The 27,544-nt window shown below is 45.5% G+C and overlaps 1 long non-coding RNA gene across 1 annotated transcript in view; it reads left to right on the plus strand.

Moving 5' to 3' along the window:
- LOC122476926 overlaps positions 1-27,544 on the plus strand; it is a 68,098-nt gene that overhangs the window by 10,222 nt on the left and 30,332 nt on the right. Inside the window, exon 2 of the long non-coding RNA XR_006295625.1 lies at positions 25,635-25,765. This is a non-coding gene — a long non-coding RNA (uncharacterized LOC122476926). The remainder of the gene's footprint in view (positions 1-25,634; positions 25,766-27,544) is intronic.

Raw genomic sequence — 27,544 nt, forward strand, 5'->3', positions numbered from 1 at the left:
AGTGAGTCATCTGTGATCTCTGAAGTAGTATCTGCACCTGACTTGGCACTCAATCCCATTCATGGAGCAGCTACTGGGAGACAGGTGCCAAATTAGGCATTGTATGTGAATCATCTCCAACTAGGCCCCAGAGGACAAGTGACTTATCCAATGACACTCAGCTGTTCACTGACAGAAATGAGATGAGAGCCTTTTCTGATCAGTCCCAGAGGTCTGACACTAAGCTGGAGGTCATATTGCTGTGTGCATAAGGTTGTTAGATTTAACAAAGAAAGGACCCCAGTTACATTTGAATTTCAGATAAATAATAAACAATTTTTAGTGTAAGTATATACATTGAGATATTTGGAACACAGTTATACAAAAAAATTATTTGTTTATCTAAAATGCAAATTTGACTGGGCATGCTTTATTTTTTTCAGCAACCATATGTGTATATGGAGTTGGCATTGCAGGAGCAGCAGGTAGGCAGGCTGTCTATATATTCATTTTGAAGCATCTAGTCAGCAGGCAATATGCCAGGGAAAGAAATGATGTCCCCACCAAAGCAAGTCACTGGTACTGTTCTCAGCTTGGGGCTACAATAAACTATGGTACTGATGAAAAAGCCTGATACTTTGTCCTGATGAAAAACCCTCACCTAGGCTTAGGGCCCTTCTTTTTCCTTTCCTAACTGTTCCCAAGACCCTATTTTTTCCATTCATTGGGACCCATTTGGGGGTTATTTTTAAAATATTTTATCAAGGATAAAAAGGATATTTTAAAGATAGGCAAAGGTTTAAATTCTAAGTCCATCTAAAGATGAGGACTAGGATTTTTAAAAAGTGTTGCTACCTGTTTCTGGCCAAGATGAAATAACAGATATCAAATTTACTCTCCTTCCTAAACAATCAACAGACAATATATATTTTTAAAAACCAGTATTTTTCAAGATGCTGGATATCAGGTAATGAAAGACAAAGATGGGACACAAATTAAGTGAGTGCTACAACTGTCCCAGCTTATTGCCTAGAGAGAGATGCCAGGCTGTGGGACAGGGAGGGAAAATCCAGAAAAGAGCTTGGTGCTTAGCATATGGAAGGAAGCCTAAGACAAGTACACGATGCCAGAGCAAGTGACTTCTTTCACTTTATGTGTTGTACTAGTTTCCTATAGCTGCTAAAACAAATTGCCACAAACTTAGTGGCTTAAAATAACACAAATATATTATCTTACAGCTCTGGAGATCAGAAGGCAGAAATGATTTGGCAGGACTCCATTCCTTCTGGAGGTTCTAAGAGAGAATCTATTTCTTTGCCTTTTCGAGCTTCTAGAGGCGCCCATATTCCTTGGCTTGTGGCCCCACATCACTCCACTTCTGCTTCTTTCATCACATCTCCTTCTCTGATAACAACCCTCCTGCATCCCTCTTATAGAGACCCTGTGATTACATTTAAAGCTAATCCAGAAAATCTAGGATTATCCCTCCATCTCAAGATCCTTAAGTCAGTCACATTTACAAAGTCCCTTTTGGCATGCCAGGTAACATACTCCTAGGTTCTGAGGATTAGAACATGGACATCATCAAGGAGCATTATTCAACCACAGTGAGAAGGGTGCTTATGTTTTAATGAATAAATGATGATGATAAGGCCATTTTCTTTTGAGTACTTACTATCTGCCATAGAGTTTTGCATTTAACTCTTGCAGGGACCCTAAAAGGGTATTATTCCATCCTTATCCTTTCAGTTGCCAAAACAACCCAGCTAGGAAGTGGGGGACCTGGGGGAAGCTTCTATTCTGAGGGGTATACGTACTCCCTCATGTCTGTTCCTAAACAGCTGACCACTTATGTTACAAAGTTCTATGTTAATATTCCATCTTCTGCATTTCTTTTTTTGAAAACAGCTTTAATGTTTTTGCAGAGAAAAATGATACATGCCCATTTAAAACTGAAAACAATAGTGAAAGTGCAAAGAAAAATTAGGATCACACTAAATCTCATTTTCCAAAGATAACTATTGTTAATGTTTGGCGAACATTCTCCAGACTGCTGTCTATGCATCATAGATATGCTGTTCTATAAAGCACTTAATTTCCACCCTACATCGTGACTATCTTCCCATGTCAGTACTTGTCAACTCCTTAAAACAGGCCAGCTGAGTCAAAGGCTGTGTACATTGTACATGTTAGTACACATTGCCAAACAGCCTCCAAAATGTATCAATTTGCAGTATTTACCAAAATCGCAAGATCTTCGCTGGTTTAGTAAACCTTTTATTTTATTTTTTTTCTATAATTTATTGTCAAATTGGCTTCCATACAACACCCAGTTCTCATCCCAACAAGTGCCCTCCTCAATGCCCATCACCCATTTTCCCTCTCTCCCACCCCCTATCCACCCTCAGTTTGTTCTCTGTATTTAAGAGTCTCTTGTGGTTTGCCTCCCTCCCTCTCTGTAACTATCTTTGGCAATTTGATGGGTGAAAAATAACATCTTTTCTTGGCATTGCTTTGATTATTATTGATAACATCTTTCCACACATTTATTGGCCATCTATACTTATTCTTTTGGGGAATGGTCTATTCAGGGCCTTTCCCTATTTTTCTATTGGGATGTTTGCTCTTTTCCTTATGATTTGCAAGAACTCATTGTGGAGAGGGCTATAAGGCCTGTGTCATATCTGTGGCAAATATTTTTCTCACACTGTGTTATTTTATATATTTTTTATATATCGTGTATGACATAAATAATCTGGTTTATGGCATTTTCTACCTAGAAGGTTTTCATGTATATGCAGTCAAATTAATGACCTTTCTCTCTATGGCTTCAAGGTTTTCTGTCACATTTAGGAAAACCTTCTATAACCCCAAATGAGAATTTCTATAATGAAAAGAGCTCCATGTGTTCTTCTTGTACTTTTATGGCTTCATATTCAACATGGGAAGTCTATGGCACATTTGGAGTTTGTTTTGTGTAAGGATTGAGGTAGAGGTGTGACTATAGTTTTCTAAATAGCTATCACCATTTATGGAGTAATACATCCTTTTAACACTGATTTTAAATAGCACCTTTATCATACACTAAACTTGCATATATACTTGGATATATTTTTGGACTTTCTGCTCTAATCAATTGATCTTTTTTTCCCCCTGTACAGGAATTTTTTGCTTCCCTAGCTGATAGGGAGAGTTTGTCCTCATTGTTCTTCTTTCTGAATATTCATGGCATGTGCTTATTCTTCTTGATGATCTTTTGAATAGTTTTATCCAGTTCTGAAAATCCTTTTACAATTTTTATTGAGATTTTATTGAATTTACAGATCAATTTATGGATAATTGGTGTATTTTCTTTTTTAAATGTTTTTAAATATAATTTATTGTCAAGTTGGTTTCCATACAACTCAGTGCTCATCCCAACAAGTGCCCTCCTCCCTGCCCATCACCCACTTTCCCCTCTCCCCTACCCCCCATCTGCCGTTAGTTTGTTCTCAGTCCTTAAGAGTCTCTTATGGTTTGGCTCCTTCCCTCTCTGTAACTTTTTCCCCCCTTCCCCTCCCCCATGGTCTTCCATTAAGTTTCTCAAGATCCATGTATTTTCAATGTTGACTTTTCATACCCAAGAACAAAGCATGTTTCTTCATTTCCCCATGTCTTCCTTAATGCCCCTTCATAGAGCTTTATAGTTGTCTTTCCTGTGGTTGCTGTAACAAATTATCACAACCTGGGTGGTTTAAAACAACCAGAATTTATTCTATCACAGTCTGAAGACCATAAGTCCAAAATTCATATCAGCAGGCCAAAATTAACGTGTCATCAGGGCTGCAGTCCTTCCAGAGGCTCCAGGAGAGAATCTGTTCTTTACCTCTCCCAGCTTCTAAGGCTCTGGCAGTCCTTGGTTTATGGCTACATCAAGCCAATCTCTACCTCCACAGTTACATTGTCTTCTCTGTGTGTTAGTGTCACATCTCTTCCGGCTACCTCTTAAAAGGATACATGTGATTGCTTTTGGTCCCCCCTAGATAATCTAGAATAATTTCCCTATATCAAAATCCTTAAATTAATCATACTTGCCAAGTTACTCTTTCCATATGAGGTCACATTTACAGGTTCCAGGCTGGGGGCCATTATTAACCTACAACACTACTTTTTGCTACCACTTAGGTTTTGAAGCAGTGTATTCCCATGGCTGTAACTCTTCTTTAAACACCTACTAGTCTCTTTTTTATTAAGCAAATCATGAATAATAAATAAAATTAATCGATTGATTGATTGATCTCTGCTTGATCTAGAGATGGGAGTAAGGAGAGGGTCCTGGAGGGGTACTGTGGAGCAGAGGACAATTAAAACTATGCCAGAACTCACTATAAAGATCTGACTCTTTGATTCCTGAATTCACAAACCTGGAGGTCTCATCCTCTGCCATAGTTTTGAGACCCAATTTCTCAATTGCCTCTGAAAGTGATATACTAACTGGTATGCATTGAACACAAATTCATGTTTTTGTTGTTTTTTTTTTTTAATTTTTTTCAACGTTTATTTATTTTTTTGGGACAGAGACAGACAGAGCATGAACGGGGGAGGGGCAGAGAGAGAGGGAGACACAGAATCGGAAACAGGCTCCAGGCTCTGAGCCATCAGCCCAGAGCCTGACGCGGGGCTCGAACTCACGGACCGCGAGATCGTGACCTGGCTGAAGTCGGACGCTTAACCGACTGCGCCACCCAGGCGCCCCTATAAATTCATGTTTGCATATGCTGAGTGAACAGGGAATTGTGGAGACAGATTCCCTAACTTGTGCCCTTACCCTGAGACAACCTCTTAAAACTGTATTCTTTGCCAGCTTGGAATGCAGAAGGCAGAATAGCAAGGTGGCTGAGTTGGAGTCAAGAAAGCTGAATTTTGACCCAGCTATATTCCTGCTAGCTGGATGTGACTGATCACTTAGCCTCTCTGGGCCTCACTTTCTTTGTCTTTGAATGGGGATGTCAATATCTTTGTTGCCTACCTCACAGGGCAGAGGCCAAGCATGCATGACTTTTACGCACCCGCAAGAGTACAGCTTGTGCAGAGTGAACACTGATGGCCATCTGAGCATGTACTCCCAGGCGGCAAGTGGTGGACGGACCCAAAGTCTGGGCAGGCCGTGTAGAGGAACCAGACCCCTTGGAGACATCAAGGCAGGCCTGCAGTGAGGGACATGTGCTCACATACCACCCCTGTCTCTTAGCAGCCCAGACCTGGGGCCTGGTAGCTGAGAGATTTGCTGCTCATGTTGAGCCTTGTAAATGAATAAAGCAGGTAATTTCACATTGATATGACAACTACAGGAGAGATTTTGCCCATGGTTGCTTTGTTGCCTGGGGTTTCCTTGTAGCCAACTTTAAGGCCACAATTTCTATATTCTTTCTCATCTCTCTCTACCTCCCCATAGAGGTGGGAGTGGTAGGTGGAAATTAAGAAAAATCTACATTCCTTGGGAAGATTAGTGAGTTTGGCTTTTTGGAATAAATCTTAGTCCTGAATGAACACATTGTTAATGTGGTATCTAGGGGAGAGCAGAAAGAAAAATGGCATACTGTGCACTATCTTGGATTCCAGAAAGAGAAAGCCAGTTTGTGAGTGCTAAGGCCTCCTGTTAGCTGGCCTTCTGCTCTAAGGCATCCCTGTGGCCCCTCCTCTGCCCCTCTGGGATAGGCCACCTGAATCCTCAGTCCTCAATTTCTCCAGTGTCATGCCCTGATGCTCCAACAACCACATAAAAGGGCTGTCTTCCCCACCCCAAGCCCAGTGCCCCTAATGTTCTTCTTCCTACCCTGACTCACAACTGCATCCTTCCCTGCTCCCATGCTGGCCTCTGCACTCACTGAGAAGCCACCACAGTGCTTTTAATAGCACATGGCTTCAGCATCTGTGGAGAATAGCAGTGAGGACCATCCGAGTGCTGGGGTGCTGAAAAGCACAGGCATTCAGATCCCATTGCCCATGGAGCATGCAGTACTCCAAGGATGATGCAATCCATATCATCCCCAGGCTAAGTTCCCAGAGGTCCCTAAGACCAGCAAATAAGCTGCCCCAGAGCCCTGTTGGCTGCCTACCTCACCCTCACCTGCTGCCATTCTCCATCATCACATATACCAATCTGCTTCTGGCGCACTGTCCCCATGGGTGCCCTTTCTGTACAGAACAGGAAGTTACTCCCTTCCCACTTGAGTGAACCTTGGGGCCGGCCAGCTTTCTGTGTGCTATGTGATGATTTCTGTCACCCACTCAGGGTAAAATTGTCCCTTGCCTGTTTCCTTCAGGTCCCCAGCCCAGAACAAGCCTCTCTAAAGCAAAGTGAATTGGGTAGAGTCTCCTCAAGGGTCCAGGAAAGTGAACATTTAGTGGTTGTTCCCTGACTAATGCTGACTCAAATCCAAGAATCCACAGTTGGTCTAACTTCCTCATTCCTTAATTGGGGAAACTGAGGCACAGGGAGATCACATTTCTAGTCCTCATCAGGGTTGAATCCAAGTCTCTTGATTTCCAGTCCTGTCCACTCTGTACCTCACCACCCTGCTTGCCCTTTGGGCACGTGGCTGACAGGGCCAGCCTTCCTCAGCTTACCACTCTCAAAATAACTTTGACAAGAACTCAGATTTCACAGTCATGTCAGTGGGGTGTTAAATGTGGGCGTGAAGGGTGGCTGAACAGTGGCATCTTTAACTTATTGGGAGTCAGCCTATAACTGCGAGGCTCAGAGCCAACAGCTGCGAGCCTGACAGGCCTGGATCCCGTGGCAGTGGAGACAGATTCACCTTAGGGAGCCCAGTAACATCCGAATGGACTCCAGTAAAAGAACATGTTTTTTTACTTTGATAAACAAAGGCGTTGTAGGGGGTGGCCATGGGGAACTACCAAGCAGGTATAAGAGTACCTCTCAAGTTTGAGCCCCTAGGGCCTTCCCAGGGTATCTTGGAAACTTCCACCTGCCAGTTGTCAAAGTGGCCGTTAATCCTGAGTACAGAACTGGGGGACTGGAGTGTTCCCTGGGGCTGAAACTGAGACAGGCCTGTAGCAAGAATACTTAGTGTAAACTTATTTGCTCTTCCAAAGCCCAAGCAACCTGGGCACAGAAAGCAGCTAAGCAAAGATGAAGGCCCCTTAAAGCGCTGGGCAGACTGTGCTGCCGTGATCTTGTAATCTCCTGTGAAGAAAGGATTATGGGTCCACCATGCAAACAGCCAGAGGGAGGGCCAACTGCAGTGGTGGCTCTTGAGCTACACACAGTGTGAGAGCCAAGAGGTACAGTGTCGGCATTCTTGTCAACGTCCTTGTTATCATTGTGGCCCTCCAAATGACTACCTGCCATTTAGTGCCTTCTATGTGCCGAACATGTAGTAAGCATTCACTTCTACCCTGATTCTCTCAACCACCCTGTGAAATGGGTATTGGAGTTAGCTATCTTTTATAGATAAGGAAAGCAAGGCTCAGAGAGATGAAGTTACTCACCAGCCTCCCAGCTGGTAAGCAAATGGCAATGAGGTAAATGGGACCTGGCTCTTGTTCTCAAGATATCAAGATAGAGATGGAGTAAAAGGCGAAGAACTCCCATTTATTGGGTATCCACTATGCTCCAGGAATGGTACATGCATTTTTCCGTTTAATCCTCAAAATAGCCCCACGAAGATGTTACTATTAATATCTCCCAGTTTAGGGGTCAGGAAAATGCATTCTGCTAAGTTAAACAACTTGAACAAGGCATCACAGCTAATAAAAGGAGAACTGGGATTCGAACCACTGAGCCAGTGGTTCTCAAACTATTTGGTCTCTTTTGTATTCTTAAAACTTATTGAGGGCCAATCCACAGACACAGAAAGCAGATCAGGGGTCGCCAGGGGCTGGAGGGATAATAGAATGGGGAGTGACTGCTCAGTGGGTATGGAGTTTCCTTTTGGGGTGCAAAAAAATGTTCTGGAACCAGATACAGGCGATGGTTGCACAACACTGTGAATGTAATAAATACCAATGAATTGTAAAATTTTAAATGGTTACAAAAATAAAATGGTTAATTTTATGTCATGTGAATTTCACTTCAATTGAAAAAGAGGTAAATGAACAACAACAAAAATTTGTTGTGGACCCCAAAGAGTTTTTCTTTACGTGGGTTATAGGTCTCTGTGTTAGCCATATTAGCAACACAACTGTTAAAATATTTATTTATCTATTTATTTTGAAATTTTGAAATAGTAAACTTATTTCCTGTGAATATAAATAATATTTTAGGGGCACCTGGGTGACTCAGTCAGTTAAGCCTCTGATTCTTCATTTTGGCTCAGGTCATGATCTTACAGTTCATGAGTTTGAGCCCCGCATCAGGCTCCATGCTGTCAGTTTGGGATTCTCTCTTTCCCTCTCTCTCTGCCCCTCCCCCACACGCACACGTGCATGGCACTCTCTCAAAACAAATAAATAAACTAACTAACTAAATAAATAAGTAAATAAATAACATTTTAATGAAAATAACTGTATTTTCCAAAACAAAATCTCATACTGAAAGGAGTTGCATTATTTCACATTTTTTTCAAATTTCTCTAATATCTGGCTTGATAGAGGACAGCTAGATTCTCACATCTACTCAATTCAGTAATGATATATTCTTATGGTTGAAGTATGTGAAGGAAATCCAGCCTCATGCAGATAGCAATTGGAGAAGGAAGGAATATTTTAATTGACTTTTCATATAATTATTGACACTCTTCTTTGATATGACACCGTTACTCGACCAGTAGTTGTTTCTTACAGGTTAAGTGCAGTGTGGAATGTGAAATTATATTAATGAACTTCCCATACCTGATTCCACTGACCCCCACAGGACTCTCTTATCCTTTGAATGGATCCTTTACACAGCTATGGGTTAGTAACATCCTACTTTAGTCACCTGGGAAATATAAGTGCCCTTGACTTATGCAGAACTTCCCATATGTTGATACATTTCACTCTACAACATCAAAAAAATCACATTTTGTTACCATAACCATCCATCTCATTGGAAGAAGTCTTTTTGAAGTATTGGGAAGCTGTCAACTTGGATACAAGTTTTTCAAATTTTTAATTTTGGCTTTAAAGCTGAAATTTTATCATTGGCAAAAAATACTATCAGTTGTTTTCCTTGAAGTGATGGGCTCACTTTGTTCATTTACGAGAAAATGTCTGCCAAATACCCAAATCTGAATAACATTAGTTAGTCATTCTTTCAAGTAAATATGATGTTCTATGAAAAATCAGCCAATTCAGTTCACAATTCAAAACAATCACACGGCTGCTTTGCCTTGAGTCAACTGTTGGGCTTTGATTTCCAGCAGAAGTGCTTTAAGCCTATTTCCCATTTTGTCACATAGAATTTTTAAAATATGGGTAGTCAAGGGTCAATATTTAATAAAGTTAATTATTACTGCTTTGCTGACAACATTCTTAAGTGAAGCTGGTTTGTTGTTTTTTTTTTTTAACTGCAAGCACTTGGCAGTGAAGAATCCAATGACAGCTAGTACAATTTGGTGCCACTGCCCTGATTCACACTCAGGCATCTGCTGTTTTACTCACTACTGCTTTTTTTTTTTAAGTATAATTAACATGCAATGTTATTTTAGTTTCAGGTGTATAACATATTGATTCAACAATTCTATACATTACTCAGTGCTCACCACAATAAGTATAGTCCCCATCTGACACCATACAAGGCTATTTCAATATTATTGACTATATTCCCTATGCTGTACTTTTCATCCCCATGACTTACTCCTTTTATAACTGGAAATTTATACCTCTTCATCCCCTGCACCTATTTTACCCATCCTCCCACCCACCCATCCTCTGGCAACCATCAGTTTGTTCTCTGTATTTAAGAGTTTGTTTTTTAGTTTGTTCATTTGTTTTGTTTTTTAGATTCCACATGTAAATGAAATTATTCAGTATTTGTGTTTCTTTTTTTAATTTTTAATGTTTATTTATTTTTGAAAAACAGAGAGAGACACAGAAGGAGAAGGGGAAAGGCAAAGAGAGGGAGACATAGAATCCAAAGCAGTCTCCAGGCTCTGAACTGTCAGCACAGAGCCCGATGAGGGGCTTGAACTCACAGACTGTGAGATCATGACCTGAGCCAAAGTCAGACACTTAACCAACACCTAGGTGCCCCTGTGTTTCTTTATCTGATTTATTTTACTTAGCTTAATACTCTCCAGGTCCATCCATTTTGTCACAAATGGCAAGATCTCAGTAATCCCATTGCTGGGTATTTACCCAATGAAAGCAAAAACACTAATTCAAAAAGATATATGCACCCCTATGTTTATTGCAGCATTATTTACAATAGCCAAGATATGGAAGCAGCCCAAGTGTCCATCAACAGATGAATAGATAAAGAAGATATGATGTGTATATACACAATGCAATGTAACTCACCACTGCTTTTGCACTGTCTGTACCAATGTCAGTCCAGTAGAAAAGTCAAAGAACATTTGAGTGTTATTGTGAAAATAGTTTTGACCTTGAAGATCCCCTAAAGGGGTCTTACAGACCTCCAGCACTCCATGGATCTCACTCTGAGAACAGGTGTATGAGGCTATGCATACATCTGCTCATGCCACCTCCCTTAATTAGGACCTTTGATGGCTTCCTATCACCTGTAGAATCAGGCCTGACCTTGGCCCACACTGTTGGCCCAGGACACAGGGTTATAGCCAAATAAGCCCCTCACCATTTTCCAAATATGTCCTTCCATGCTCTTGCCCATGCTTTCCCCTATACCAGAATGCCCTCATCACCATCTCTGGCTATTGAAATACTACTTACCCTCCAAGATCCAGGTCAACTATTGCCTCTTCCAGGGAGCCTTCCAAGGTTTTTAAGTGAAAACAATCATGTTTTCCTCTGAACTTCCTGATCCCACTCTCAAGACATCTTCTCTAGCACTTTGCAGGCTGGTGTTATATTAGAAGGTGGTGTGTCCTCGTCTGTGAGCTCCCCAAAGGCGGACACTGAGTCTTTCCTCTCCGTTTCCCCACAGGACAGCCTTGTTCATCACTGGGGTGGTAGATGTTTGGTGACTTGAACTCCACTGCAGGGATTCAGCTCTAGTGCCCAGAATGTAAAACTTGAAAATGCCATGTGGCTATAGCTGTGAATGCTCAAATCTCAAGGAGTGTGTTCTGACTTGCATCCCCAAGGAATGTCACCATCAGTATTGACACTTGCCCATGCTTCTTAAAAATGATCTTATTGCAGGGGTAGGTACTAATTCTGGGCTACTCCAACCCCATGATTCTTGGCTCCTAGGGCAGGAAGAATCCTCAAAAGGGAGAAAGCCCCCTGGGACCAGATTCTCCTGAAGGTGCTATGTCTCTTATCTCCTGTTTCTCATGTAACACAGTTCATGGCCCTGTGCTGTACCATAGGTCACACTGGAAGCCCAGATGCTCCCCTCCCAGTTTTCCTCAATGGCTTGCAATTCAAACAGGATCATGCTAATGGCTCCCAAAGATCACCCAACACTCTGCTCCCATGTGCCCAGCCCTACCTGGGCTGGAAGACTTTATCTCATTTAGAGCTCACCTTAGGACCTTGTAGAATCACAGTTGATGCCTGCAGAGATGCACTTGTTTGTTTCAAAGGCCAATTTAATTTTGATGCCTTTGGCCTCAATAGTTGTTTCCTGATTTCCAGGAATTGCTCTCAATTTAGCAGTTGCCAGCTCACAGCTCTATGCACCAGCCCTTTGCCTGGCTGTTGTGTTATAACTTCTTTCTCCTCATTGATCATGTTGGCTGGCAGGGGGGTGGAGGGGAGAAAGAGAGACCTATACAGGCTGTGTGTAGCATGACTCATTTGAAGGAGGCGACCTGGGCAGTGGTGACCGAGGGACTCTGAATGAGGGCCCAGAGAACCCAGAGGGCAAGACATGGAGACAGGCAAGGAGTATAGTCAACTGCTCAGTATGAAATGGTGCCACAATGGCGGACTCAGATAAATAATCAGGACCTTGGGCTGCATCAACAGAGGCAAAGTATTCAGAACAAGGGAGGTGAGTGTGCTGCTCTCTTCTGTAATTTAGTGTATAAGGCATGGACTCTGTAACCAGAATGTCTGATTTGACTTTTGACTACCACTTATCTCCATGCCTTTGGGCAGGTTACTTAACACCTCTGAGACTCAGATGATTTGTTTCATCTTTTCAATGAGTATAGTAATAGAAACTACTTTAAAGTAGCTGTCAGGAGGGTTCATTGGGATGCTAGATGTCAAGTGTTTGGCAGTGTCTGGTCTGTACAGCCCCCCTCTGCTGTGCTCTGGCCAGTCACCAACCAGATATTCTGGCTAGTTCTGGGCCCCGCACCCAGAAGGACCCTGTCAAACTAGAGCATATCTGAAGGAGGAAAGGCTGGGAGCAGAAGAACTCCCATTTGTCTAGTGGGAGAGAGGGCATCTACTGATGTGGCTCGCAGGTTCCTTGAGGACGGGGATGGGTGGCAGAAGTGACTACGATGCAGGTTCTGGTGCAATAGAGGGAAGAAGACCCCTCAAGGATTCAGAATCATGCTAGTACTGGCTGCTTTAGCAAGGAGGGAAGTTGAGACTGAGGCTCCTTTTGGCAGAGGCATACCACAAGAGAGTAGATGGCCACAAAGAAATGTTGCAGGAGTGGGAGAGTGTTGAATGGCAGCCAGGCTCAGGCCTCCAGGGTGTCTGGAGTGCAACTTTGTTCTGTGCCTACCCCAGGCTGCAAACTGCAAAGGCATTCTGCTCTGGATCAGCTTACTTTGAGGGGTGCAGACCATTCCTAGGGACCCACGAGTTGCACAGCAGCCAAGGGCATCCCTGTTGGAAGTGCAGAGGAACACCACCAGTGTGTTTGCTCTCGGTGCCACAGCAGCTGGAATCTGGTATATGCCACCACTGCCCCTCAGGGCCCTCAGCAGCCATACAGAAAACAATGTACCACCATAGCTTCCTGAGCAGCTGTGGGCACCCGAGCCGGAAGAACCCCCTGCATTCTTCACTCCAGCCCTCTCCTTTTCCAGTTGAGGGGCCTGGAGCCTGTGGGGAGCAAGGCCTTCCAGTGTCACACTGAGATGTAGGAATGGAGTCACGAACCCTAAAGTTTTGTCCTGCCTTGTGCCCAGGGACCCTGAAGGCTCATTCCCCTTGCAAATGTAAATGAGATGGGCTGGGCCTTCACCAGGCCCTGAGTGCAGCAGGCTTATCCGGGCAATGAGAACCTAGGGGCTGTGTGCCAAGTCCCTGCTCTGTCCCTCACTTGCCAGGAGACCTTGAGGCAGGGCAGCTTCCTCCCATGAGGCCTCAGGTACTCCAGTTCTGAAAGGAGAAGGTGGCAGTTGGTCTTGTCAATGGCCTCTGTGCCCTGATGGCCAGGCTTCTAGGAAGTCAGTGACCTGTGATCCATTGGTGGGGATGGATGGAGTAGGGTAAACGTGGCTCAAAAAAGATATGTCCAAGCCCTAACCTCTAGATACTGTGAATGTGCCCTCATTCAGAAAAAGGGTCTTTGGATGTAATGAAGTTAAGAATCTCGAAATGAGATCATCCTGGATTATCCTGGTGGAGCCCAAGTCCAATGGCAAGTGTCCTTATAAAAGACAGAGGAGGAAGAAGACACAGAGCAGAAGGGAAGGCCATGTGAAGTAGGAAGCAGTGATTGGGGTGATACAGCCACAAGCTAAGGTACACCAAAGATGCTGGCTACCACCAGAAACCAGAAGACACAGGACCCGCCTCTAGAGCCTTTGGAGAGAGTGCAGCCGTGTCAACACCTGGATTTTGGACTTCTGGCCTGCAGAACTATGAGACAATACATTTCTGTTCTTCTGAGTCACACAGTTTGTGGGAACTTGTTGCAGCAGAGCTCCGGGAAACTCATACAGTGCACCGTGCTACTCCTGAGACCCTGAGCCTATGGACCATGCAAGGGCCCAGCCCCTGCCAACTGGACCCAAGGAGCTCCTAAGTGGCTGACCATTGCCTGGCTGGGGGGAGCCCCTTTGCCTTCCACTGAAGGCTGAGACAACATGATGCCCATCCCCTGCAAGGCCCACTCACTGACCATGAGCTCCCAGCTTTGTACTTAACTGCTTTGGAAGGGGAGGTGGGCATATGAAGCCTGTGCATCGACAATAATTAGATTAATAAAAACAAATTTACCCAGCACCAGAACAGGCACAGAAAGGCACATTAGGTGTGGAGCTCTCAGAGGATCCTCCTGCCTGAGCTACCCCGTCCCCTTCTGCTTGACAGAGGCCTTGGGTAATTTGTGTCTGAGGAGAGGAAATTTGCCTACGTTATGAGTAGCAACCTTTGTCTTCACTCTCCCTGGCTAATATGGGCTGAATATTTGTGTCCCCACACTTTTATACGTTGAAGCCATACTTCCCTATGTGATGGTATTTGGAGGTAAGGCCTTTGGGAGGTAATTTGGGTTAGATGAGGTCATGATGGTGGGATCCCATGATGGGATTAATGTCCTTGTAAGAAGAGGCCCCACAGATTCGTCTTCGCATGCGCATGCACCAAGGAAAGGCCACATGAACACACAGCAAGAAGGTGTCTATTACAAGCCAGGAAGTAGGCCTTCACCATGAGCCAGATCTTCTGGCACCTTGATCTTGGACTTCCAGTCCCCAAAACTATGATAAATAAATGTCTGTTGTTTAAGCCACTGTGGAAGCCCAAGCAGACGAAGACACTGGCCTGGTGATTGCTGCACGGTGGCTCACCAAGTCTGAAAAGGAGGCATCACAATCACTGGGTACCATACAGTGTCCCCAGGAGTGGAAGGCAACCTGGCCTTGGACAAGTCCCTGCTGGGGATGCTTGACTTCAAATCCTTTGCCAGGCCTGGGATGGTGAGGTGGGGTGGTTGACAAGCTTTGTCACAGACAAGGTTGTCTATGGTCTTGTGTTCTTGAAGTGGCCCTTCTCCTCTCTGGGCCTCAGCTTTTTCCTCTTCAAATGGGATGATACCCTTCTCCAGGACAGCTGTGAGGGTCAGAGTTCAATCATTCACACTGGGTAAACACTCAGTAAGCCAGAAAACTTTGGGCAGAGTAGTGCTCTTGACCTGGAGGGGGAGGTGCTGAGGAGGAGAAGGCAGAAGGATGAGCCCCTCCTGGACCTTTGTGGGCAAAGTGAGTCTAGAGAGGAAATTCCAGCAGTCCAGGGAGGTTTGATTTGGGTGCAGAGTCCCTGATCCCAGGCCACCTCCCAGGAAGCTAACAGTGACAGTGGCAGGTCCCAGCAAGACAAAGGATAGGTCAGGTGTCACACCAGCTCATTGACGATAGCTGGCAGTATCCAGTGCTCACAGCTCCTGCTAATTCCTGCTTTGCTTCACCATGGCTCCAGCCCAAGTTGTAGCAGTAGTAGAGAGATGCTATCCTGCCCCCACTGGTGTCCTCTTTGCCTGAGATCAGCTGCCCAGCATGTGGCAGGAAGTATCCAGAAGGTGGGACCAGGCCTTGGCTATGAGAGCCACACAAACAAACATAGTGTCCACAGGCCACTGCAGAGGGGAAGAAAGGGTAGAGGAGTCAAGCCACAGGTAGCAGGTGGCAAGCCAGAGCTGCCAAAGAGCCAAGGCTCCTGGACTGTCTTTGTACCAGCTTGGTTTTGAAAACAACACCTCTGATCCCTATTGGTTCAGTCACACTGGTGCCTACGATTCCACTTTGAGGCTTACCCATAACAAAAACCACTGACATTTGGTGGTATATCCAGGGTGGTCAGGGAAGAGAAAACCACAAAAGATTTTCTTGATCTTCAGAGTGGGCTTTTACCACCTCTTCTCATACTCTTTTAAAATTCTGATTACATCATTCACAGTTCTTCAATTGCTCTTTATTCCTGAGCCTTCAGAGCCTCCTGCAGAGGCAGAGATAGCATAAGGGTACATGGAAGGAAGTTACTCCTTGTGCTACAGGAACAATATCCAGCACAACGTCACCTTGAGTGAGGCTCAGGTAAAAATCATTTTCAACTAAGTTTACCAGTTTATTTTTTGTTGTCCAGACACATTCTGGGAGGTGCCTTTATTTACCCAGAGGTGGAGGGAGAAGGAGGCCAAAGCCATCCTTCTGAACTCTCAGGTCAGCTGCCCTTGACCTTTTGGGGTGCTCAAGACTCATATGTGCCAGTCCCCAGGAGAGCTGACAGGCCACCTAGTAAAGGAACAGTGTCAATCTTCCAGGCCACACCAATCCCGGGGGCAGGAAGTCATCTCGTAAAGCTGCTGGGCTTCTCACCTTCAATTGGGCCTGTCCATGGAGTGGGGCTGCCTTTTAGTACAGGGCCACTCTTCTCAGACAACTCAGTATGGAGTGCGGCCTGAGTGAGAACTCTGGGCTTCTAGCTGCCACTTCCCCTAGAGGACAAGGCCACATTTTTTTCTGCCTTATATGTGATTGCTCTTGTCTCAATCCTCCAAAAATCATTGTCCTATAACAAGACCCTGGTGTTCAGAGGAAGCTCTGAAAGGAGCTGTTATCTGCTGCTTTTAGACTTTTCTGAGTCATGAGCAGTAACAAGATTCCCTACACCAGCCCAGAGGCACATCGAGCTAGGCAGGACACCAAGGAAATGGATTCCACCCAAAAGCATGGGGGAGTACTGTCTACATATGTTGGAGCAGGCCAGAGCATGAAAACTCTGGGTCAAGGTCCAAGGTTCAGGCAGGAGTGAGGAGTGAGTGAGGGGAGCTCTCTGCTGCTCCCTACCTTCCACAGAAGCTAGAGAAGCCCTACTTGGACAGCTTTAAAAGTTGATCTACTATGTAAGGTTCCCTTTGGCACAGAGCAATATGCTACTGTTAAACACTTACAAACCATGCTGTTGAGAATAGGGGCACTTTGGCCCAGGGAGAGGAAGGACTTTACCCAGCTGCTGGGTGAGCTGAGGTAGAACCCAGCCCTCCTCACTGGCCAGTGGCCTCTGTAGAACACGCACATGTGGTCTGCACTAGCCATGTGGGAAACAGGCTTGAGTCCATGTGGGGTAGGGAGGGCTCAGGTGTAGACTGGGACCATTATATGCAGGCACGGGTTCCCCGAGAGTGTTCACATTTCCCATGCATGGTGGTGTCTGCCACATGCCTGCCCGGCCAACACACTTCACTCACTCATCTGCTGTGAGAGATGAGAGGTGAGAGAAAGAGACAGAGACAGAGAGACAGAGGGAGATTTATTTTAAGGAGTTGACTTACATGATGATGGGGACTGGCAGGTCCAAAATCAGCAGGGCAGGCCCATACGCTTGAGTTGAAGGCTAGAATCTCAGGCAGGATTTCTATGCTGCAGTCTGGGCTCAGAATATTTTCTTTCAGGAACTTCGATCTTTGCTCTTAAGGCTGTCAACTAATTAGATGAGGCCCATTCATATATGGAGGGTCATTTGCTTTACTCAAAGTCTACTTATTTAAATGTTAATCACACCTGAAAAATACCTTCACAGCAGCATCTAGACTGGTGTTTGACCAAACAACTGGCCACCATGGCCTAGCCAATTTGACACATAACATTAACCATCACATTCACAGCCCCTCTTCAGCAGCCCAAGGAAGCAGCTGTTGGCTTTGGGCCCAGCAGGTTAAAGGCCAGACCTGGAAGAGGAGACAAAAGGGTGGCAGAGCAGGGAAGGGTAAGGAGTGGAAGGTCAGCTGCTGGAGGGCACAGCCCGGGGGACTGTGAGGCTCAGCAAGAGGGTGTCCCCTACAGGAATAGAGGAAGAGCAGGTGCCCCTGTGTCCTGGAGATAGGGCCTATTGGAAGTTACTCCTGCAGAAGTTCTTAGTGGTGAGCCATGGGGGAAGGGCCCCAAGCCTGGATTTCGGAGCTGGAACCAAGATTTCTCCTGGAGCCAGGACAAGCATGGAGGATCCCGACAGATGACTTGGTTCACATGTAGTTTGGAGGCATCCACAGAATGGGGGGTGGTGTTCATGGGGCCTGCAGGCAAGGGCCTGGGACTGCTGGTGGCCCTGAGCATGGGTCACAAATCAGAGACCAAGACGGACAGAATATGCTGCTGAGTGGTGGCCTACCTGTGAGGGGAGGGGAGGTGGCCTTGACTGGATTCTGGCAGCTGTTCCCCCACCTCTCCACCTCCCACAGCTGCCCTTGGCCTAACATTCTGGCCTCTTCTCAGAGATCAGTGATCCATGAGGTGAGCTAGGTGGGAGCAATGTGTCTGTTGGAGGCCCAGGGTTTGGCCTAATTCTGCCTTCCTCTCTGGGGATACATGTCTTTGCATTTGCTGCCCCCTTCTCACCCAACCCATAATGGCCACACCCTTGGGTTTAAACCCACAACTTGACCTTCCATAAAGACGAGGGAGCAGTGTCTAGCAGCTTCAAGGCTCCTGAGAGCAGGCCAAGGCCAGATAGGGGCAGTTTACTCATCAGAGGGAACTGAGATTTGTGCAGATCCCCCTCCCACCCCCTGTCCACTATCAGTTTTGTCACTTCCCCTGGGGGTCCCCTTCTTCTGGCTTTCCCCTTGTCTTCTGTCCCAAATGATGAAGCTTTCTTTGGTGTTCTCCGGTGTTCTGGGTGTCCCTTTGGTGCCAGCTGACAATGGCTCTCTGAAAGCTGCTTCTCCTCCTACTGCTCTGGCAGCCTTGCCTATGTATTCTCTCCAGCCCTTCCTCAAGACCCATCTTGGTGGAGTTCTTTGCCCCAGTGGCATGGTTGGAACTCAGCACTTCAGCTTTGGCCACCAAGTCAGCAGGTCTGGTGGAGTTTCTCATCTGCCATGAAGAACAAGAGGGTGCCCAGGCTTTCTGTACAACCTCTTATTTAGGGTCATTCAAATCCTAAGGCAGATACTAATTGTACTCTCATTTCATGGAGGAGCAGACTGAGCCTTAGAGAGGATGGGTGGCCTGCTCAAGGCAATGGAAGGGGTAGAGACAGTCTGGGAATCCAGAGCCCTGCCACCCCTAACCACCTTGGGGTTGTGCTAGCTCCTCCTCCGGCCACACAGCCTAGCAAAGGCCCCTTCCCTGCTCTAAACAGAGAGCCAACAGGTCAGGAAGGAGGCTGGCTAGAAGCCTCAGCTCAGGCCTGAAGTCATTAGGACTGTCCCAAATGGGGAGGGGATGTCTTTCAGTGCATACTGCTTGATGAGGGGCCATCTAAGGAGAGACTCAGAGTTCAGTGCAGGGAGGGCTTCTATCCCCAGATCCTCCCCAGTGCTGCAGTCTTGAGCTCCCAAAGCTCCGGGTTTTTTAATAGATGCTTATTTTTTAATTTTTAATCTTAATCTTAATTTTTTTATTTTGTATTTTAATTTTATTTTATTTTAATTTTTAATTTTAATTTTTATTGTTGAAGCATAGTTAACGTACATGCTATTTTAGTTTCAAATGTACAACATAGTGATTCCACAATTCTGTACATTGCTGAGGGCTTGCCACTTTTATTCTCCATCCGTCACCATGCAGTTATTATTACTCTAACATTGACTATATTCCCTATGCTGTACTTTTCATCTCCCTGACTTATTTATTTTATAACTGGAAGTTTGTACCTCGTCATCCCCTTCACCTATTTTGCCCATCCCCACACTCCCTTTCCATCTGGCAACCACCAGTTTGTTCTTTATATTTATGAGTCTTTTTCTGGATTTTTGTTTGTTGATTTGTTTTATCCACATGTAAGTGAAATCATATGATATTTATCCTTCTCTGTCTGACTTATTTCACTTAGCATTATACCTTCTAGTTCTGTCCATGTTGTTGCCAATGGCAAGATCTCATTTTTCTTTATGGCTAAGTAATATTTCATTATATGTAAATACCATATCTTCTTTATCCATTCATCTATGGATGGACACTTAGGTTGCCACCACATCTTGGCCATCGTAAATAATGCTGCAATAAATGTAGGGGTGTATAAATCATTTTGAATTGGTGTTTTTATTTTCTTTGTGCAAATACATAGTAATACAATTGCTGGGTTATAAGGTAGTTCTATTTTTTATTTTTTGTGGAACCTCCATACTGTTTTCCACAGTGGCTGCACCAGTTTGCATTCCCACCAGCAGTACACAAGGGTTCCTTTTGCTCCACATCCTTGCCAACACTTGTTAGTTTTTGTCTTTTTGATACTAGCCATTCTTGACTAATGTGAAGTGATATTTTGTGGTTTTGACTTGCATTTCCCTCATGATTAGTGATGTTGAGCATCTTTTCATGTGTCTGTTGGCCATGATGTCTTCTTTGGGAAAATGTCTGTTCCCATTCTCTGCTCATTTTTAATCAGATTATTTGTTTTTTTGTGTGCTGAGTTGTATAAGTTCTTTTATACATTTTGGATATTAACCCCTTACTGGATATATCACTTGAAAATATCTTCTCCCATTCAGTAAATTGCATTTTCATTTTCTTGATGGTTTCCTTCACTGTGCAAAAGCTTTTTATTTTGATACAGTCCCAGTAGTTCATTTTTGCTTTTGTTTCTCTTGCCTTAGGAGACATATCCAGAAAAATGTTGCTAAGGCCAGCATCCAAGAAATTACTACTTATGAGTTCTTTGAGGGTTTTTATGGTTTCAGGTCTCATATTTATGTCTTTAATCCATTTGGAGTTTATTTTTGCATATGGTGTTAGAAAGTACTCCAGTTTCATTCTTTTGCATGTAGCTGTCCCGTTTTCCCAGCACCATTTATTGAAGAGACTTTTACCAGTAGCCCATGCTCCTGGGCCTGTCATGGCTCCCCAGGGACAACAGGATCTATATCAGGCTCCTTAGGTGCCCTGCCACTATCCCCCACAGCCCCTGTCAGCCTGCCACCCTGATACTCTAGGTCCTCCAGGATATGGACATGACCACTCCTCTGACGTCATAATCTAGAACCTTCCTTTTCCCTCCACAGTGCTTCTCCTGCACTTCCTGCCTTTGCCTCCTGCAATAGAGGGCTATAAGCTGTCACCTCCTCCTCAGTATACTTCCCAGCAGTACCTGCTCCCACTTCCAGCTTTCCTGAAGTGCCCATCAGGAGGGGTTTTTCCATTTACCCCTGCCTGCCCAACACCCTTGGATTGCACCTCAGTATTCTAGCCCTTGTCACAGAGTGTTTGTGGCTTAGTGTTGCAGGTGGAAGAATCTGTCCACCCTAGAAGACTAGAATCTACTGTAGGCCAGCAATCAACCAGCCTGGGGCTTGGCCCAGAGTTGGTGCTCAGGGAGCAGTAAGGGAGCTGGCCCTTCCTTCAAGGAGCTTCTTGGAACTCATCCAGCAAAGACTATGATGGAAAGACATTCTAGAATCCTAGAACCGAAGTCTGGGACAGTGGGCAGGGCCCTCAAGCAGCTTGTGCAGAGTATCCAAGCCAGGTTGAGCATCAGGGACACAGGAGCTGCTGATTAAAATGCAGATTTCCTGGGCCTTATGCCAGAGCCACTAAATCAGAATCTCCGGGTGGAGGGAGAGGGGGAGAGCCAGCTGCATTCTGAAAAGAGCTCTACAGGTGGTTCTGATGTGTGCTGCAGATTGGGGAGGCCAAGGCTCCAGGTCCTGCAGCGAGTCATTGCAGACTGGGACTGGAACTCTGGCTCTTGCCTCCCACTGTGGGGCCCTCTCCCCTATGTCATCAGGCCTAGTTGGCTGCCAAGGCTGAGGAGCTACGTCCATGAGTCACTTGCTGACAACAGACATGTGCCTCAAGGGCATGAGTCATAACAGACCACAGCTGACGATGGGCAACTCCAGAGATGTCAATGGGAGATGTTTGGGGATGCCTCGTCTGTGCTGCCAGCCTAGGACTGGGTGCTGAGGGCAAAAACAGTCTAAGATAGAAATGTCTGTGCTCCTGGGGCAGCAGTGCCCATCATTGGCAGGAAATCTGCACATCCTTCAATCCTTCAGTCCAGCCTTCTGTCCACTGCTTTGGACCCATAGTGTTTGTCTAGTGCTCAGCTAGGAGCTGGAGCCATGGCAGTGAACGTACCATCAGGAAACCACAAGGAGCAGGAAGACCATCCCTCAGATGAGGTGTAGTGAGGGGCAGTGCATGGTGACACTCCGTGCATGTAGACAGGGGTCAGCCTAGTCTGGTGGGCGGGGCAGACAGAGGATAAGGAGGCACCCCGCAGGGATGGGGAACCAGAGGAAGAGGGCAGTTGCAGGCAGAGGAGACTGTGTGTGTATAGGCTCTGAGGCACATGAGGAAGAGGGAGGCCTATGGGGCTGGCGCCCAGACTGGAAATGGATGACCGGAGGGAAATGTGGTAGGGCATGGGGAAGCTGTAAGAGGGCAGGGGCAGGGCCTTTGAGGCTCTGGTTTGGGTGTTTTTTTCTATCTTAAGAACAATGAAAAGGGCAACAAACATATGAAAAGATGCTCAACATCACTTGCAATTGGACAACTACAAATCAAAATCAAAATGAGATATCACCTTACACCACTAAGATTTTTAAAAAAACAAACAAACAAAACGCCAGAAAATAACAAGTGTTGGTGAGGATGTGGAGAAATTGGAACCCCTGTGTATTGCTTGTGGGAATGTAAAATGGTGCAACCTCTGCGGAAAACATTTTGGTCATTCTTCAAAAGGTTAAACAGACAGTTACCACATGACCCAGCATTTCCACTCCTGGGTACATACATACCCAAGAGAATTGGTGTTCAGAGAACGAATGTCTATAGCATCATTATTCATAATAGCTGAAAGTGGAAACAACCCAAATGTTCGTCAACTGGTGAGTGGATGAATAAAATGTAAAATGCGGTCCGTCCATAATGGACTATTATTCAGCCATAAAAGAGAATGAAGTGCAGATCTATGCTACAACGTGGACGAACTCTGAAAACATTGTGCTAAGTGGAAGAAGCCAGTCACAAAAGACCACATGCTATGTGATTCCATTCATGTGTAGTGTCCACAATAGGCCAATCCATAGAGACAGAAAGCTGATCAGTGGGTGCCAGTGGCTGGGGGGAGGGGAAGAATGGAATGACTGGTTAATGACCTGGGTTTTTTGGGGGGTAGGGTGATGAAAATGTTCTGGAATTGGATTGTAGTGTAACTTCATTAATATAATTCATGCCACTGAATCATACACTTTAAAATGGTAATTGACAGATTTCATCACACACACCCATATTAAGTACAGTTTTTAAAAGCAGGGGCAGAATGATGGGAGGGCCAGTTGAGGGTCCAAAGCAGCAGATGGGCTAGACTGTAGGACTGGCAGGAAGCCTGCCAGTCCTGAGCACTTGGGTATCTGTGCCTCTCTGCCTTCCAGCACATCTGAAGGCTGCTCAGCTTCAATGAGACAGTATGTGGAGGCCCCGGTACACAGTAGGTGTGCAGCCAGTGCCATGCAGGGAAAAGGGAGCTCCGAGGGAATGAAGTAACCTGCTCACGGACATCCAGTTAAGTGAGCAAGTCAGGACTGTCTGGAGTCACACTGCCCGGCTCCTTATCTCAATTTCACCCCTTGGAACTGCTGTGTCCTTGTACATAACATGCAGCTGATAACAGCAGTCCTGTCTTGCTTCGAGTCCCACTGCACCACTGGGCCCACCAGCCCTGGCTCACTCCCTTTGGGAAGACTTCCCCACATGGGTCATCCTAATTCAGTTCAAGAGAAGGAAACATATAAAATATGTTCTTATTTGATGGCCTCTGTTGTTGGTCTGGGGAGCCACTGAGAGAGGAAAACCAGAGGCAAGTGCCGGCTCTTTTCCTGAAAGCATTAATGAAAATGTTAACTTTTGCATTGGGTTCTGTGCTGTTCCAAGTTTATTAAACCATCAGAAAAAGTGGCTCCCAAGGGCAAATCTTGAGAACATGGGGAAACCCTGAGGGTCTCTTTCCCAGTCTCTTTCCCCAACTGGTCCCTTTTCCTTTATGCCCTTCACTGTCTGACCCTCCCCCACCCCTCACCAGCCTGGTGCCCCAAACTTCCAGCCCCTAAAATGGGGATCATGTGATGCTTAGCCTCATGTGTGGCTTATAATAAGTGCTTGAGGGGCACCTTGGTGGCTCAGTCTGTCCAACTCTTGATTTCAGCTCAGGTCATGATCTCACAGTTGTGACATCAAGTTCCATGTCAGGGTCTGCACAGAGCATGGAGCCTGCTTGGGATTCTTTCTCCCTCCCTCTCTCTGTGCCCCTCCCCTGCTCGTGCATGCACTCTCTCCCTCTCTCTTTCAAAATAAATATATAAACTTAAAAAAAATAAGTGCTTGGGGCTCCTGGATGGGTCAGTCGTTTAAGCATCCAACTTCAGCTCAGGTCATGATCTCACGGTTGGTGAGTTCAAGTCCTGCATCAAGTCTCTGCACTGTGGTGCAGAACCTGCTTGGATTCTCTCTCCATCTCTCTTTCCCCGTCCCCACTTGTGCTGTCTCTCTCTCTCTCAAAGTAAATAAATAAACTTTAAAACAATAAGTGCTTGATAGAGTCAGTGACAATTACAATGATTTTAATTAATTTTTTAAAAAGCACTGCTCATTTTTCTCAGGGACCTTGCTTTTTCCCATGTAATTGATGATCTAAATTGTAAGACTGTCTTTTTCCACACGACTCAATAGACTTTTTTAATGACAAAGATGAAAAGCAGCTGTCCACCCTATTCTTTGTGCTGACTCAGCTCTTCCTGGGGAGAAGGCTACTCCTCCATGGCCTGGACATTCTCCAAGCCCCTCCTAGGACTGGCAGGGGTCTCAGGGCCTACGTCTCCATTAGGAGCAATAGGTACTAGGGCCATGATACTTTCTGGGGCTCATGAAAATATTTTAATTTCTTTTCAAATCAGAAGGGAAACAATGAGCTTTTAGGAGGAATAAAATATTTTAATATGTACTATTAATGTGAATTAATATACATTAATATGAACTAACATACTCATCTTTTTAAATATTTATTTATTTATGTTTATTTATTATTTATTTATTTATGTTTATTTATTTTTGAGAGAGAGAAAACACGTGTGAGGGAGGGGCAGAGAGAGAGAGAGAGAGACAGAGGATCCAAAGCAGGCTCCGCACTGAGAGCACAAAGCCCAATGTGGGGTTTGAACACATGAACCATGAGATCATGCTCTGAGCCAAAGTCAGACGCTCAACCGAGTGAGCCACCCAGGCACCCCTGCTTATTCATTTATTTTGATAGAGAGAGGGAGGGGCAGAGAGAGAGGGAGAGAAGGAATGCTAAGCAGGCTCTGTGCTGTCAGCGCAGAGCTGAACACCAGCTCGAACTCATGAACCATGAGATTGTGACCTGACCCAAAATCAAGAGTTGGATGCTCAACCCACTGGGCCAGCCAGGCACCCCAACATAATCATCTTTATATCAACACAGTCGTAAACTATAATTGTTATTTATTCTGCTACTGAGGAAGAGGCCCACAAGGCGGAAGTGTCCATGGCCAGAGGGGTCAGTGCAGCCCTGAGCCCCCTGCAGGAGGGCACTTTCCCTCTGGTCATCTCATTTCTGATTCTGATCACTACCACCAACCCCGCAGGTAGACAGGATGGCGGGTATTTCCCTGCTTTCCACACAAAGAGGCTGAGGTTTGGAAATAAGAGGTGACTTGTTTGATGTCACCCAGTCCTGAACTTTCTGATGTCCCTTATTGCCATTTCGGGTCCCCTTTCTGCCAGGGAGATATCAGGTGGAGGAGCCCCTACTGCTGAGAGGAGAGCCCCTCACCCTGCCCCCAAGCCTCATCTGCCATCTTCTCCAGCTGCCTCCAGGCCACCAGGAAGAGAGCTACACTGTCGGGACAGTGCAGGTAAATGTTAACCATTAATTCTGGTCAGAAACATCATTGCCAAAACCTCCATAAAGCTGTGAGGCTATAGTTGATCAGTGTCCTGGGAGTGAGCACAGAGTAATCACTCAGCTTATCCAGGTTCTTCAGAGAAGCAGAGCCAAGAGATGAGATAGACAGACATAGATAGATGGATAGGTGGATGGGTGGTGAGTGGTTGCATGGATGGATGGATGGATGGATGGATTTTAAGGAACTGGTTCACAAAACTGGGTACTGGCAAGTCCCAAATCTAGAGGGCAGGCCACAAGGCTAGAGACTCTGTCAAGGGTTGATGATGTAGTCTGGAGGCAGAATTCTTTGGGAAGCCTCCTCAGAAGGCCTTCCACTGATTGGATGATACCCACCCACATTATCAAGGGTTAGTAGTCTTCTTTACTTAAAGTCAACCAGTTGTATATATTCCCCACAACTACATACCAAAACTCAGATTAGTGTTTGACTAAATAACTGGGGATCATGGTCTGGCCAAGGTAACACATAAACTGACCATCACGGATGGCACCCATGCCACATTGGTAGAGGTCAAACCTTGCTGGCTTATTTAAGTACTTGAATTCTCTGTAATTTTCCTCCTGCCTCCCCAATCAGGAAGGCCCAAGTCACATTCTCAACTAGAAGGACCTTGAACTCCCCAGTCCAGTGGCTGGCCTTTTACCTAGGTCAAAGTGATGCTCTGTCCCCAGAGTTCCTTAGCCCAGCTCATGGCCTCTTGCTGCCAGTGCCTACTTTGTCACAGCAGTTGTAAGCAATGGCCAAAAGTGAGTACTGTCAATGCCTTCCCTGGGGAGTCCTGGTTTCCTGGGCTATGTAGTCCCAGGCACAGCGGCAGATAGGACCAGCCACAGGGCCCAATCCTTAGGGTCTTGGGCTCTTCCCTCTGCAGGGGTGGGGTGCAGGGAATGAATGTCTTTGCCTTTCCAACAGAAGGGAAAACACAGCCCCCTCTAGGCATCCACACTCAGAGGAAGCCACATGGAGGTAGGCTACCAGCACAAGCCTCTAAAATCTCCATGGTGTCCTGGAGCTTGGGAGCTGGCTGAATGCACTAGAAGCATCTAGAGTTAGTTGTTCAAATTGCAACTTGTGAACCACATGTGGTTGTCCTAAAATCAAGTTTGTGAGTCTCAAACAGCATATTTGGAAACATGAAACAGAATAAAAAGAAAAAAATAATATTCAAGTACATTGTCTTAGTCCATTTGAGCTGTTATAACAAAAATACTATACCCTGGGGGGTGGTGAGGGGGGCTTAAACAACAAACATTTATGTCTCACAGTTCTGGAAGCTGGGAAGTCTAAGATCAAGGCACTGACAGATTTGCTGTCTGCTAAGGTTCACAGATGGCCGTTTTCTCACTGTGTCCTCACAAAGCAGAAAGGTCGAGGCCACTCTCTGGGTCTCTTTTATGAGGGTACAAATCCCATTCATGAGGGCTTCACCTCATGACCTCATCACCTCCCAAAGGCCAGGTTAGGATTTCAACATATGAATTCTGGGGGGGCACATTCAGTCTATAGCATTCTGCCCGTGGCTCCCCAAATTCATGTCCTTCTTATATGCAAAATACATTCTTTCCACCCAACAGCCCCAAAGGTTTTAACTGGTTCTGGCATCAGCTCTAAAGTCTAAGGCCAAAGGCTCATCTACACCTCATCTAGATCACCTATGAGCAAGACCCAAGGTCTGGTTCATACTGAAGCCGATTCCTCTCCAGCTGCGAACCTGCAAAAGCAAAC

This window comes from Prionailurus bengalensis, chromosome X (assembly GCF_016509475.1).
Source record: "Prionailurus bengalensis isolate Pbe53 chromosome X, Fcat_Pben_1.1_paternal_pri, whole genome shotgun sequence".
NCBI lineage: Eukaryota > Metazoa > Chordata > Mammalia > Carnivora > Felidae > Prionailurus > Prionailurus bengalensis.